Source organism: Bombus affinis, chromosome 18 (genome assembly GCF_024516045.1).
Source record: "Bombus affinis isolate iyBomAffi1 chromosome 18, iyBomAffi1.2, whole genome shotgun sequence".
In the NCBI taxonomy this organism is placed as follows: domain Eukaryota; kingdom Metazoa; phylum Arthropoda; class Insecta; order Hymenoptera; family Apidae; genus Bombus; species Bombus affinis.
Window position 1 is genome coordinate 3,749,556 of NC_066361.1, and position 16,625 is coordinate 3,766,180.

The 16,625-nt window shown below is 39.1% G+C and overlaps 1 long non-coding RNA gene across 1 annotated transcript in view; it reads left to right on the forward strand.

The window, feature by feature from the left end:
* The window catches only part of LOC126926672 (uncharacterized), a 148,750-nt gene that overhangs the window by 17,055 nt on the left and 115,070 nt on the right, over nucleotides 1-16,625 (forward strand). The window lies entirely within an intron of this gene.

Genomic DNA, 16,625 nt, shown 5'->3' on the forward strand with positions numbered 1-16,625 from the left:
TTACTGTTCTTCCTATTCTTTTGATCCTCCAGTTATTTCACCTTGCTGTGTCTTCTTCCTGTCCTTTGCCCTTCTCTTCTCAATTATTGCTTTCAGTTCTGTTGAACCTTTCTCATTTACTGTTCTTCCTATTCTTTTGATCCTCCAGTTATTTCACCTTGCTGTGTCTTCTTCCTGTCCTTTGCCCTTCTCTTCTCAATTATTGCTTTCAGTTCCTTTTAAGCCTTTCTCATTTGCTGTTTTTCCTCTGTCCTTTGATCCTCCAGTTATTTCACCTTGCTGTGTCTTCTTCCTGTCCTTTGCCCTTCTCTTCTCAATTATTGCTTTCAGTTCCTTTTAAGTCTTTCTCATTTACCGTTCTTCCTATTCCTTTGGTCCTCCAGTTATTTCATCTTGCTGTGTCTTCTTCCTGTCCTTTGCTTTTCTCTTCTCAATTATTAATTTCAGTTCCTTTTAAGCCTTTCTCATTTGCTGTTTTTCCTATGTCCTTTGGTCCTCCTGTTATTTCACCTTGCTGTGTCTTCTTCCTGTCCTTTGCCCTTCTCTTCTCAATTATTGCTTTCAGTTCCTTTTAAGCCTTTCTCATTTACTGTTTTTCCGATGTCCTTTGGTCCTCCCGTTGTTTCACCTTCTTTCATTGCACGTCTCAGGTCTTTCCCTTGTACATGGTCCACATGTTTCTCCCTGTTCCTTCCGGTGTCCCTGTCGCTATTTCTATATTCAGGATCACGATAGTTATTACAAGATTGCAGTCGCTTACATGGACTAGGGGAAAGGAAAGAAAGGAGCACCTGAAAAACTATCGATCGAGTCTATGGATCGCGTCTGGAACAATCTTCCAGTTCCTGGTTTTCGTAGCTAGCACAACTCTAGGCGTCATCTTCGACAGTATCCCGCATCTGAATTCCAAACTACGATACAAACAAAACTAATCCGTTTAGACATGCGACAGGATCAGACGACGCTTCACCCTTAACCGGCACGATAAACTCAATCGGCTGAACTTTGACAGTTCCTTGCTCCGCAGCGGAGGTAGCCGAATGGCGGCAAATTGATTAACAAAAACGCGGAGTGGAAATTCCGAGGGAAAAAAGAAGACCGGGCGAGCGAGGAGCGGGCAGGGGGCGAGGCGGGGGTAGCGGCAGAGGATCCCGGGGCGCAACGAATATTAATAACGTGGCAAAGTTAAAAATGTTTACCGTGCGTTACGTTTGATACGAGGGCCACGAACGTGGCAGCAGGGTCCCTCGTGATTGATCGCACGTCTCTGCGTCTCTCCCTCTGACACGGGGTGTTCCTATGGATATTGCTTTGGTACGGCGTTGCACGCCGCCGTCTCCCCCCGTGTCCGTCGTGGCAGACCCACAGCCGATCTGTTCTATCCCCCTACGAATCAAATCTAGCCCCCTCTCAGCTTCTACCCATGTTCGTCCGCCGTTGCCCGAGTCGTAGCCTCGGGTTCGCCATGTGCAAGCACGAAAACCATGCCGCAAGAATGTAACGCGACGAATTCATGGTCGAAGGATGCTGTTGCTTGGACAATCTCTGCCGGATGGATGTCTTGCTCCTATGTCCGAGGATATCGCGCGCAGATTTGGTGGGCCAGAGTCCAGAGAAGCTGGTCGGCTTTATTATTTCAGCACACGGGATTTCTCATTTATTTTTTACTCTTCTTCGCTGTCCAGGTGGTTGACTCTTAGTAGCAAGCGCACTCGATGCAATTAATTTCACGTGTGGCGATCAGCGTGGCGTTGGCAATGGTGTGACAACGGTGGCGATCGAAGTCGTCTGGAGCAATTAGTCGGGCAGAAGTAAGGCGAGCCACGGCCTCGTAATTAGCCGTTTCTCAAATTGACCGGCGCGTTGTTGTTAGTTACGCTCAGTCGCTTGATAATCTCTTCTTTCGTTCGCTCGTTAATGAGCGCCCTAGCGGCCGCCGCTCGTTGTAATCTCGCAAATGGCTACCGTGCAAACGTCGCTAGACGATGACTGAGGCAGAAGGATGAGAGGGCAGGCGGCTCGAATGAGACGAAAGACGAACGACCTTTGCGCGAAACGCGTCAGCTCTGACCGTTGCTTTTTCCTTCCCAATCTCGCCACTCTGACACTCTTCCATCGCTGGGCGAATTTCCTGCGGGATCACTTTGTCACTGGACACTTTGCCAGCCTATGAACAGAATACGTCACCTAGGTATGCGACACGGTGCTGAGCGCCGAGCTTCGTTATTGCGTTTACGTTTCTAGTCGGTCAGGTTGGACGAGGTTGCTCGATCCTTGCACGACCGCCGTGCGCATTTAGTAGCAACTGGTTGCAGTAGCAAGAATTAGCAATTAATCTTTCGGTCGGTATATCGCGACGAATCGGAGAAGGGGCACGCGGTCAGGCTGGAGGGGAGGAAAGGGCAGATAGGACGAGGTGGAGGACGCAAGCGAGAGATGCGCGGAGCAGCCACGCTAAAGAGGCTACCGGTCGCAAGACAGAGAGGCAGACGGTGGAAGGTAGAGCGCTGGCGAGGCAAAGGGAACAGAGTAGTTAGAGACCAGGCATTATGCAAACGACGCAACAATTAGACCGTGGTCTTCCACCGGTTATTTAGTATTTAATATAATTTAGCCCGGCGTCGGCCACGTAATGGCCATCTTCGCACATTCCAGCCACACTTTCGAATATCCAACAGGTATCCAGCTGTCGTTGATGTCGAGATGCTGCGAATCTTCTTCCTGACGACACGGATCTCCGTGTCTCTTTCTACTTTGGTCTCGGCGTCTTGGTCAACCTGGATGGAGGTGTAGCGTTTCGCGAAACCTACGCGAATGCCGTGTCTGAGGAAAACATTGGCGGATGGTGGAGAGAAAAGAAGGATTCAGCGGAACAAAAGCGTATCACCAGCGTTGATCCTGCAGTGTCCGATAAATGGGTAGGCTGGTGAACGAGAGGGAAAGAAAACAGGAGGAGAAAGAGCGGGCAGAGCCTTCAATTTCCTCGTCACGAAGCGGGCCAACAAAAGCATTCCGGCCAGATAAATTTCTACGCCGGTCGCTTTTCGCGTCAGCCCTTCGACAACCTTCAGGTTGCTCACAAAGGAGCACACAGCGATGGCGGTGGGCAGCGCGAGCGGTAGGCAGGTCCCTCGGGACGCTGCCTCTCTCTCTGCCTCTCCAACCCTTGTCGGCTGTGTCTCCCTTCCACTTTGTCCCTTTCTCTGTCGACCAGCAACGAGAAAGACAGAAATATCGGTGGAGCAACGAAAAGAGAGAGAGGAGGATGGCATCTTGCTCCGCAGGACTCTCGCTCTCGCCACCGGCGCCCCCGCTATTTATTTTCCAGGATTTCAGAGTCCGAAGCCATTAATCTTCGGTGCGCAGCGTCAGTGGAGCGCGTCAGGGCGACGTCGGGGTGCGTGGCGTCGGCGACGTCGCTCTGCTCTTAGCCGCAGCCTCGTGTACAGCGCCTGCTGCTGCGGAGAATACAGAGAAAGCAAGATGGAACGATCGCCAGGGGAGGAGGTAAACGGCAAACCGGCAGATGAGGTGTCGGTAGAAGAGAGGTCGCCAGAAACATCCAGTGAGAGAAAGAAGCAGTGAGAAGGAGAGGGGGCAAAGGTGGTCGGTAGTCGAGGCAGGGGGTGGTGGTAAGGCGCGGGATATGGCAAGTTCTCTTTGGCTTTTGGAGGGGGTGCTGATGGCGGCGACGAGAGGGCAACCTTGCTACGGCCAAGTTATGCAAAAAACGTCTATTCGTGAAAGGATGCTGCGAGGAAGGTGGAAGACATTAGTATCGTCAGATTTCGAACCCCCTCTTCAGGCCAGCGTGATGGTCTTTTGATGTCCGTTGGCTGGCTCGATTTGCCGCGTCCGTTCCCGGTTTAACGCTCATTACCCTATTGATGAAATGGCAATTGGCTATTGGTCTATGAATCGTTCGGCAGTTCCCTTTTTTTTGTCATTTGTTAATGAAGTAAATAGTTCGCGTAGCTTTAATACGTTGACTGGCACGCGTGTTTTCAAAGGAATCTGCGTCAGGTCTCAAGAATCATCTCTCGTTTAGTTTGTAAGCAAGCTAATGGTTTCTTATGCCATTATGTGCAATTGGAAAAGGAATCAAATGGTACAGAAAATTTGGCGTTCGACTCTTCTGGGAATTTCTGTTGCAAACGCTTTGACGGTTTACGAAATTGCAAGGAGCAGGAATATAAATAGTAGAATATTTGGACGATTATTAGTTGCAAAATTGTTAGGGTTGTCTGAATTTGTCTGTATTTTGTCAACATTGGAATATCAGTGCCATTTTACAGAAAATATGCTGTATGCAGATTGCTTGCATTTTAACTAGAAAATAGGACAATTTAAATAAATAAAGGAAGAAAGAAATTCATTAAAAGTAAATTTCAAATAAAACACCTAAGAGTGTTAAGAATTGCTGGTAACAAAATTGAAATAAAATTCCCAATGCAAAGGGCTAATTGATATTCTGATAATTAAGATTCTAGTCTATTAAACAATCTGAATTTTGCACTGTATTTTATTAACACTGGAATATATTAGTGTCATTTTACAGAAAATATACTGTATGCAAATTGCTTGCAATAAATAGCTATTCCTTATATGATGGAAGAATCTTCTGATATCAGGCTTTAATAATGAAGTTTTATACAACTTTATACAAACTAATGAAGTTTAATACAAGAATAATTTACTTTAATTTTAATTTACTTTAACTAATTTACTTTAAAAAATAAGACAATTTAAATAAATAAAGGAAGAGAGGAATTCACTAAAAATTCACTAAATTTCAAATAAAACACTTAAAAGTGTTGGGAATTGCTGCTAAGGAAATTGAAATAAAATTCCCAGTGCAAAGGGCTAATTGATATTCTGATAATTAAGATTCTACCCTGTTAAACAATCTGAATTTTGCACTATATTTTATCAACACTGGAATATCAGTGTCATTTTATAGAAAATATACTGTATGCAAATTGCTTGCAATAAATAGCTATTCTTTATATGATGGAAGAATCTTCTGATATTAGGCTTTAATGATGAAGTTTCTAATACAAGACTAATTTAGTTTAACTAAAAAATACGACAATTTAAATAAATAAAGGAAAAGAAGAATTCACCTAAAGTAAATTTCAAATAAAACACTTAAAAGTGTTGGGAATTGCTGTTACGGAAATTGAAATAAAATTCCCAGTGCAAAGGGCTAATTGATATTCTGATAATTAAGACTCTACCTTGTTAAACAATTTCAATTTTGTACTATATTTTGTCAACACTGGAATATCAGTGTCATTTTACAGAAAACATACTGTGTGCAGATTGCTTGCATTTTAACTAGAAAATAAAACAATTGAAATAAATAAAGGAAGGAAGAAATTCACTGAAAGTAAATTTCAAATAAAACACTTAAAAGTGTAGGGAATTGCTGGTAACAAAATTGAAATAAAATTCCCAGTGCAAAGGGTTAAAAAGTATTTTACAATAGAATTATTTTCCACGTTATCCTTCCCTCTAAATTATTTGAATAATAAATAGGTATAATGGAAAATTTCAATTACCAAAATTAATGTCAATTTCAAATAAAACACTTAAAAGTGTTGAGAATTGCTGGTAACAAAATTGAAATAAAATTCCCAGTGCAAGGGGTTAAAAAGTATTTTGCAATAGAATTATTTTCCACGTTATCCTTCCCTCTAAATTATTTGAATAATAAATAGTTATAATGGAAGAATTCAATTACCAAAATTAATTTCAATTTCAAATAAAACACTTAAAAGTGTTGGGAATTGCTGGTAACAAAATTGAAATAAAATTCCCAATGCAAAGGATTAAAAAGTATTTTGCAATAGAATTATTTTCCACGTTATCCTTCCCTCCAAATTATTTGAATAATAAATAGTTATAATGGAAGAATTCAATTACCAAAATTAATTTCAATTTCAAATAAAACACTTAAAAGTGTTGGGAATTGCTGGTAACAAAATTGAAATAAAATTCCCAATGCAAAGGATTAAAAAGTATTTTGCAATAGAATTATTTTCCACGTTATCCTTCCCTCCAAATTATTTGAATAATAAATAGTTATAATGGAAGAATTCAATTACCAAAATTAATTTCAATTTCAAATAAAACACTTAAAAGCGTTGGCAGCCTCTGCCAACGAAATTGAAATAAAATTGAAATAATCGACTTTCGATAGAATTACGACGTTCAAGGCGCGAAATAAACATTTTCCCTCAGCTTTTCATTTTATTCCTGAAAATACAGGCGAAGTTACACCCGTAGTTGAAACATCGTGGAATTTAGCGACCCTACTTCACCTAATCGTAGACTCGTATCTTGCGAGTTAACAATAAGAACAGAGCTGCCTTGCAGCATTAAGTACTCAACCGTTTCATATCGACCATTAGAAAAATTCTAATTTTACTCTTCTACTTATTACTTGCAAAATTGTTAGGGTTGTCCGAAAGTGCAAAAATTCCTTCTCCTCGACGGAATCAGCATAACATCACCGTTCGGAAAAATGATTCCGGAAGAAGCGTTAGACGCGCATGCAAACTACATTATGCAAATAAAAGACGCGTAATGTCCCGAGCAAAGGCGCGAAAGAATTTGAAGAAGACAACAACCAATTGTCCAAACTGTCCCGACCAACCTCACCTACCTATAGCATGCTCCAAAGTTTTACGTTCTAAATAATTTTCCACTGAACCATTTTCCTATTACTTTTGCAACAATTCGCCATTTTTATTATTACGGAATATCTTTGCAAACACCAACGATCCTTCGCAAATAGGCGACCAGAAACTTCGCCGACAGCCGGGTGTCGTGGCAGTGAACGTGTTAAACAAAAAGAAGCAGAGCGATTGTCTCCGAGGGAAATTTACAGAAGAACTTTCATCGGGCCGAGCAACTCTACTTACAAATTTCTCTCGTAACAAGAAGCACCGCGTGACCTCGGCATTGAGCGTGACCCGGCCGCGCACCGCCTCCCTCGGCGCGCCGTAATTTCCCCTTAAACAACGGTCGTTCAAGTTGTTGCTTTAAAGACACGTCGCGAATCGGCGTAAATGGCTCGGTTTGGCCACGCACACCACCTCCGAGCGGAGTGTTCGGTGCGCGAAACAGCTTGGACAAGCAACGAGTCGACGAATGCCCGTGTCTAAATCCGGCGCGAATAAACAGGCAGAAAATGAACGCTCTTTAATTCCACGCCGACTGTAATTTGATCTTATAGGTAAAATTACACGCCGTTGTATTATCAATCTCTCTCTTTTACTTCCCCTCTCTCTGTCTCTCCGCTGTTCGTTACGGAGGATCGAGCGCGTAATTTTCAGGCTGGCTGAATCTGTAATCAGAGTGAATTCACCTGTGTGGAGACGCGCCTGTGTCGATAAGATTGCGCAGCGCTGGAATTATCGTGCGCGTCCTTCGTACGCGCCAGCTACTCTCCCAGCTGTGCCCATTTTTCTCCTCTTCGAACGATTATAATATATGTACAGGGTGTGCGTTATGCATCGCTTGATCCGACTATGCCAATTAGTCGCGTTAATTACAAGGCGACCTTACTTACCGATACCGTGAGATTCACCCGGTTGCTGAGACTCGCAGCCATCCACTTTGCAATTACCGATTGCTGAGACGTATAGTCTGGTTGTTGCTGATTGCAGGGAATTGACATTTGCTTCTTCTGCCTTCTGTGTACATAAAGGAAAGGATATAAGACAGGTGGGTTTCATTTTCTTGGGAAATCTGAATCTGAATAGTTTGATGGATGTGCGACGAAAGACAGTTGAATCAGTTTCCACGCGTTAATTGCCGTGATCAGAGATCGAGCGAGTGGCGTGGCTGTTGATCGTTTCAGGGAACGCGTGGCGGATCGGCTCGTTTGTTCGAGTTAACAACCGCAATAGTCTGTACCGAGAACTTGATAGCAGGAAAAATAGTTGGAAAATGCAGGATAGGAATTAGGTTGTCGCGCCGACAGACGGCCACGGAGTGTCTTCACTCGATGATTTCATCCTTTGCTTCGGTTCGCGGAACTTGTCGTTTGAAAATAGAATCGCCTGGTACTTTGTATCTATCATCGTAGGGTTAATATCCCGCGTTGCCCGTGATTATGATATATTTGTAACTTGTATTTCCTTACACTCCGTTCGTTCTTCAGATAATTAAGAACTTTTTCACAAAAGCTTATGTTGTTGTGAACGCGACTTAATGCAGGTTTCACCCTCTGGCTATTACTTTGGATATTTTTATATTCTCTTTTATGTTTCCACACACTCAAATTTGCCATAAATTCATAAACATGCATGGTATTGTTATAAATATCATATGCAACACTTCCTAAGAAAATTTGTTGTATGATCTTCAGATAATTAAAAACTTTTTCACAAAACTGTATATTGAATGCAATTTAATGTAGATTTCACCCTCTGGATATTACCTTGGATATTTTTAAATTCTCTACATTTGCACACATTTAAATTTGCCATCATAAATTCATAATCATGCACAGTATTATCAACGTTGCCACTATGTTGTAAATGTCATACAACAATATACAATATAACAATACAACAATGTGGCTAAATTTCACTTCCTATGAAAATGTGTTGTATGATCTTCAGATAATTAACAAAAGCTTATATTGTTATGAACACAATTGGATGGAAATTTCACCCTCTGAGTATTACTTTGGATATTTTTATATTCCCTACTTTTCCAGACACTCAGATTTGTCATCATAAATTTATAATTATGCACAGTATTATCAACGTTGCTACTATGTTGTAAATATCATACAACAATATACAATATAATAATACAACAATACAACAATGTGGCTAAATTTCACTTCCTATGAAAATGTGTTGTATGATCTTCAGATAATTAACAAAAGCTTATATTGTTATGAACACAATTGAATGGAAATTTCACCCTCTGAGTATTACTTTGGATATTTTTATATTCCCTACTTTTCCACACACTCAGATTTGTCATCATAAATTTATAATTATGCACAGTATTATCAACGTTGCCACTATGTTGTAAATATCATACAACAATATACAATATAACAATACAACAATGTGGCTAAATTTCACTTCCTAAGAAAATGTATTGTATGATCTTCAGATAATTAAGTACTTTCTCACAAAAGTGTATATTGTTATGAACACAATTGAATGCAGATTTCACCCTCTGGGTATTACCTTGGATATTTTTATATTCTCCATATCTCCACACACTCAAATTTGCCATAAATTCATAAACATGCACAGTATTGTTCTAAACATGTTATAAATATCATATACAACAGTCTGTACAAAAATGTATTGTATGATCTTCAGATAATTAAGTACTTTCTCACAAAAGTGTATATTGTTATGAACACAATTGAATGCAGATTTCACCCTCTGGGTATTACCTTGGATATTTTTATATTCTCCATATCTCCACACACTCAAATTTGCCATAAATTCATAAACATGCACAGTATTGTTCTAAACATGTTATAAATATCATATACAACAGTCTGTACAAAAATTTGTTGTATGATCTTCAGTTATTTAAGAACTTTTTCACAAAAGTGTATATTGTTATGAATGCAACTTAATGCAGATTTCACCCTTTGGCTATTACTTTGGATATTTTTATATTCTCCTTTATATTTCCACACACTCAATTTTGCCATAAATTCATAAACGTGCACAGTATTCTTATAAATATCATATACAACAATAATATCAATATAGCCAAATTTCACTCCCCAGTTGCTAACAAAAACAGCTTTTACTTTTATCGCAGTAGCTGGATTTCTTGAATAATTTTAGAATATTACCCTTCTGCCTATCAAAGCTGCCTATCTTACGAAATAAAAAACACAGAATACTTGACAACAAGTTTCCTAGCCCTACTCATATTTTCGATGCACGTAACAGTGAACCAACCAACCCTGTGGAAACTTTGTCTGCGGTCGCGAGGGACAGTGAAAAACCGTTTCGCGGAGGCATCCCGATACTTTCGTTCATTAAACGTTCTATACTTAGTTTGCATAACTCAAGCCAGCCGTGGAGTGGAGTTGTCGGCGGAGTTGGGGGACAGAGGGGCTCATGAATACCATCGTTGATTGAGAATCGTGAGCGCAGCCGGGATCTCAGGAGCGGCTCTCCTCTCGTTAATTAACATTGTGCTGCACGGAGAAAGACGTCAAAGCGTCTGTCGGCTCTCACTGCCAACCCCTTTTGTCCCGGACGCAGCAACCCTTCTTTCACCCCCTTTTATATTGTTTACCGCGCTCATTATGCGAACCTTGTTATTCGTCTCTTGATCTTCTAATCGGTAGACCGTGGCGCTTCCTCCTCTTCCGCTTCTCCTTGTGTCCTGGTTTAGTCGAACAAGTTCTTGGAATTTTGAACGTGAACGATAACCCGCGGAGGATAGCTCGGATGATGAAAGAAGAAGAGCGACCCAGCCGCACCGTCGGCGGAATGTCTCGAGGAAATGGTGTTCCGGGGCTGATTCCGGCTTGAAAGAAAATTCCTTGTCTACGATGATCGCCAGGGATGATTGGTAACCTTCCCTGCGTCTTGCTTCTATTTTTAAAAGCGACCTCGTTTTCTTGCTCCCGTACCATTTCCATTGACGATAGATCTTGTTGACGTAAACTGGTTTCTTGGATTTTATAATCTTGGAATTTTCTTCTTTCCATAGAAAGCACGTTGCTCGAAACAATTATCGAAATACCGAGATTCATTTTTATTGCATCGACTATAAGCAAACGGAATTATACCAGTTCTACAGAGTTAATTCATCGACACGTTATTCATATGATACTGTGATAACGAAAATTGGCTTCCGGATAATCGTTTAACCCTCGATTAATAAGATCGCGTCGCAACAGTTTGAGTTAGTAGGATATTTAACATTACTACCACGTCAGCCAAATTGACTGGTTTTACAATTTTATTTGAAAATTCCTACTCTGTGTTATGGTGTACCATAGTGATTTCCATGCTTAATTATTCAAATGAGTTCTTAATATTGAATATTTTGTATATTTTAATCTCCTATAATTGTATAAACATTTAGAGAATATCTATTAACATTAGAACTAACACTCCAGTCACATTGACTTGTTTTACAATTTTATTTGAAAGTTTCTACTCTGTGTTATGGTGTACTATAGTGATTTCCATCCTTAATTATTTAAATGAGTTCTTAACATTGAATATTTTGTACACTTTATACTTGTACATTCTAATCTCCCACAATTATATAAGCATTATTAACATTACAACTAACATTCCAGAAAATTGACTTGTTTTACAATTTTATTTGAAAACTCCTACTTTATATTATGGTGATTTTCATCCTTTATTATTCAAACGAGTTCTTAATATTGAATATTTTGTACATTTTAATCTCCTATAATTGTATAAACATTTAGAGAATATCTATTAACATTAGAAATAACACAACAGTTAAATTGACTGGTTTTACAATTTTATTTGAAAGTTTCTACTTTGTGTTATAGTGTACTGTAATGATTTCCATCCTTAATTATTTAAATGAGTTCTTAACATTGAATATTTTGTACACTTTATACTTGTATATTCTAATCTCCTACAATTATATAAACATTATTAACATTACAACTAACACTCCAGAAAATTGACTTGTTTTACAATTTTATTTGAAAACTCCTACTTTATATTATGGTGATTTTCATCCTTTATTATTCAAACGAGATCTTAATATTGAATATTTTGTATATTTTAATCTCCTATAATTGTATAAACATTTAGAGAATATCTATTAACATTAGAAATAACACAATAGTTAAATTGACTGGTTTTACAATTTTATTTGAAAGTTTCTACTTTGTGTTATAGTGTACTATAGTGATTTCCATCCCTAATTATTCAGATGAGTTCTTAACATTGAATATTTTGTACACTTTATTCTTGCACATTCTAATCTCCCACAATTGTATAAACATTATTAACACTAGAATTAAAACACCAGTCAAATTGATTGGTTTCACAATTTTATTTGAAGGTTCCTACTTTGTGTTATAGTGTAGTATAATGATTTTTATTAAATTATTTGCCAAGGTTAATTGCATTTTCTTATTCGTCCAGACAATTCATTCTTCCCTCATTATCAATACAACCTATCACTGCATTTGTTAAAATTCTTGCAAACACCTACTACTCAGTAACACCAGCTAAGCATTAAACAGAGTAATAGCCATAAAAATCAAATTCTCTAATACTTCAGTCAATCTGCAAAGTATTTAAGTGTACTATAATTTTTACAGTGTACATTTTTACTATGTGAATTAGAATAAACAATCTGTGGAAGACAGGATGTCCATATTGAAACAATATTAGCCGATATTTATTAAACAGAATCACAGAACCAAATGTGTTTAAAATATAAACGAGTGACATGGTACAATTAACAAAGTGTGCAGGTCAAGAATTTATGGATTGTCGACAGTTGGCCAGTTACTCTCAGACTGACTGTAGGTAGTGTCCCATGGTGCCCTCAAGATTTTCAACCCCACTCTCTACACAATGTAACAGTGTAAGTGTCCTGTGTGCGTAGGTGTCTATATAAGATTATTTCTGTCCGTGTGTGTAATATCGTTGTATTCCAATAACAGTTCATTTTCTCAGGAGTAACGATGCCTGAGCGGCGATGTGGTGAAAAGGGTGCGCAGGGTAATGACGGCAGCGAGCAGTCTCTCGTATTAGGAAACAAGTTTAAGACCGTGTGGCTGAGTGTGGAAACTGCGTGGTGCAGCCCAGCGTCCCGATATTATTACTATGTAAATCACTGGTTCACCATAGTACGCTGACGCCCACGGTGACAGCCTACCGAGTGGCCCGACGCACGATGGATGAGCTTGAGCTTCTTATTAGATATTCCTATGCGCCACCCTTCCGATCTGCAAACACGTTCCTTCATTTTGCGTCGATATACGTCGTACCCTTATCGGGCAAACTCGCCTGTTTCTGCACGTGGGCGTAGCGTAACACTCGGCTGAGGAAATTGTTCTCCCATCGAAATTGTCCTCCTCGCTTTCTTCCTTCTGCTGAATATTTAGCGTATATTTAAGAGGTTCACAGCATTGTGGCCAATAATTGCTTTGGAAAAGCGCGTTAACGGGGGTGGTGAAGTGGAATTTCGAATATCCTGTTCAGCCGTCTGCTGGGGAGAGGTGGAGCCAACTTAATGTAAAAGTTCCGTGACTGAGCGAATGGAAAAGTGGAAGAGGGTTGCCAGAGAAAGTTGTATTTAAACCATTAATTCCACTTTAATGTATCCAGCTAACGAAAGGAATTACCATCGAGGAGGAATTGTTGCCGAGTTGAATCAAATTCTATCGCTGACCCCGTGCGATAGCTTCGTGCCGTTGTCTTGGATTCCCAGACGTTCTGTATCATTTTTAACACGTTTCGGGCATTTAGTTCATTCACGCACAAGCTGCGAGCTGCGACTTTTCACCCTATTGTTATTAACTATTAATATTCTCAACTCCTGTGCATTTAATCGCATTACCTTCAGATGGAGGTCCCTCATTCCCATTTATCGTCATTTATTGCTACGCAGAATGTTTCTATAAAAGAGCGATTAAACCAACGATTATAAACTCCAAGTGACGGTGCGTTGCTCTCGGATGAAAGATTCCTTGGCAAAATTAAAAAGAAACCAGACAGTAGTTTTCCCTTGTGCCTTAGCCTCCGCTATTCGGGACACATTCTTCGCACCTTTCCTGCGTGAGATAAGCGATAAGATGCGGTAATTTAGTCGAAAGAAGGAGGTTTCAAGGAAGAAGCAACGGAAAACGATTGAACCGCCAGGGGGGTTGGGTGAGACGCTTGGATAGGAGGTCGGCTGACGCTGCTACCACCCGTCTGCCCTCAACCAACGAGTGACTACAGACATTAGTCCACTGACACCATTGACACTTTTATTAATGACATCGATGCCTGAGGCAGCATCCCCTCCAGGGACCTGGTCTTCGTTCACCCTCGACAACCCTCCAGGGCAGATTTTCTGGCACGGCGAATGCAGCCGCGGTAACGTCGAGGATTCGTTCCTTTCCATCTCGCAGACCTTTTTTCCCAGCATTATTGTATTCCCCGGCAAGAAGAACAGCAACTTTTCTCTCGCTCTCATCCCGTGTCTATCTCTTCTTCACGGTCCTCCATTCTCTTCTGTGGCCTCTTTTTCTCCGCCGTGACCCTCTCGCTCCGTCGTCTCCGGTGTTCTTGTCGCCCTGGCCCCCGTTACCGCCCTTCTTCGCCGCCTGTTCATCCATTGCTCTGTCCTGGGACCTCGCGAGGGAGCGGCTCTCAAGTTACATTGAAAAATCTGGCGGACGGCTGAAAAATTGGCGATACCTATATCATCTATTGTGCCTTGCAAGCCTCTCCAAGCTCGATCCGTTTGGCCGCAAAAAAGCGTGTATTTAACGGATACCCTCGGTGCCCAGGCAGCCGGCGCGTAGCTGTGTCTCTCTTCTTTCCGTTTCTTCGGTATCGATCGCTAATTGGAAATTATGCACCGGTTCTGATCCGTTTGCAAACGTTGCTTGTAGTCAGCCGGGACAAGGAGCACCCAGCTTTGTTGGGGTGGCAAATTGGGGTGGCTTGATGCGTAGGTTTGATGAATCATACGACGTTGCTTTGGAATTGGTCGTTGTTTGGATATGGCAAGTCTGATTGTGGTATTATTGGAGCATTCAGAAGCTGTATCGACCGACTGGAAAATTGAGAAATTGAGAACAATGATAATTTTATGAGCGTTATTTTGTTCATCTGACTGTGAAATTTACTATCGATTGTGTCATACTTTTAGGATAAACGTACTCACGCGAGTCATATATTTTTTTGGAAATTTAATATCAATTGTGGAGTTGGGCAATGAAATTGAGGAATTTATAAAGAACATAGTTTGGCTTTTGGAATATTCATTATGAGTATGAGAAATACTTGTACCTATACTTTGACCTCATACACTATATTTGCACTTATACTTATTTCAATATATTTTTCTATTACAAATTCATCCAGTGGTTCCTCTATCAGTCAACCTCAACAATACCATACATTAAATTAATAAATGGTGATATTAATTTACTTGATTTTGACCTTATACTTATACTTATTTCAACATATGTTTCTATTACAATTTCATCCTCTGGTTTCTCCATTAGTCAATCTTAACAATATCAAACATTAAATTAATAAATGGTGTTAACAATTTACTTGATTTTGACCTCATATAGTATACCTGCACTTATACTTATGTGAATATATTTTTCTAATAATAAATTCATCCACTTGTTTCTTTATCAGTCAACCTCAACAATATCAAACATTAAATTAATAAATAATGATAGCAATTTACTTAATTTTGACCTCATACACTATATCTGCACTTATACTTATGTGAGTATATTTTTCTAATAATAAATTCATCCACTTGTTTCTTTATCAGTCAACCTCAACAATATCAAACATTAAATTAATAAATGGTGATAACAATTTACTTGACTTTGAACTCATATCTATACTTATTTCAATATATTTTTCTTTACAAATTCATCTACTGGTTTCTCCATTAGTCAATCTCAACAATATCACACATTAAATTAATAAATGGTGATAACAATTTACTTGATTCTGACCTTATACCTATACTTATTTCAATATATTTTTCTATTACAAATTCATTCACTGGTTTCTCCATTAGTCAATCTCAACATTATCACACATTAAATTAATAAATGGTGATAACAATTTACTTGATTCTGACCTTATACCTATACTTATTTCAATATATTTTTCTATTACAAATTCATTCACTGGTTTCTCCATTAGTCAATCTCAACAATATCACACATTAAATTAATAAATTATGATAACAATTTATTTGATTCTGACCTTATACCTATACTTATTTCAATATATTTTTCTATTACAAATTCATTCACTGGTTTCTCCATTAGTCAATCTCAACATTATCACACATTAAATTAATAAATGGTGATAACAATTTACTTGATTCTGACCTTATACCTATACTTATTTCAATATATTTTTCTATTACAAATTCATTCACTGGTTTCTCCATTAGTCAATCTCAACAATATCACACATTAAATTAATAAATTATGATAACAATTTATTTGATTCTGACCTCATACACTATACCTGCACTTATACTTGTTTCAATATATTTTTCTTTACAAATTCATCCACTCGTTCTCCCATCAGTCAACCTCAACAATAAAATTCAGCAGCTGGAACCAATCTTTGCCTAAGTTTAATGTTGTTTGGTTACGTTATGAGATACTCGAGATCATCAGTTGGCTACAGATGTTTATGCTATCATCAATATCTACAAAACTATCTAAATCGTTCAAAGCATAACAGACATTGTACAATTTAGTGGATGAAACAGATCTCTGTTTAAATGATTGAAAATTGAATATTAATTGCAAAGTTGGGCAATGAAATTGAGAAATTTATAAAGAACATAATTGATCAGTTTGGCTTTTGGAATATTCATTATGAATATGAGAAATAATCTTCTCTGTCTTT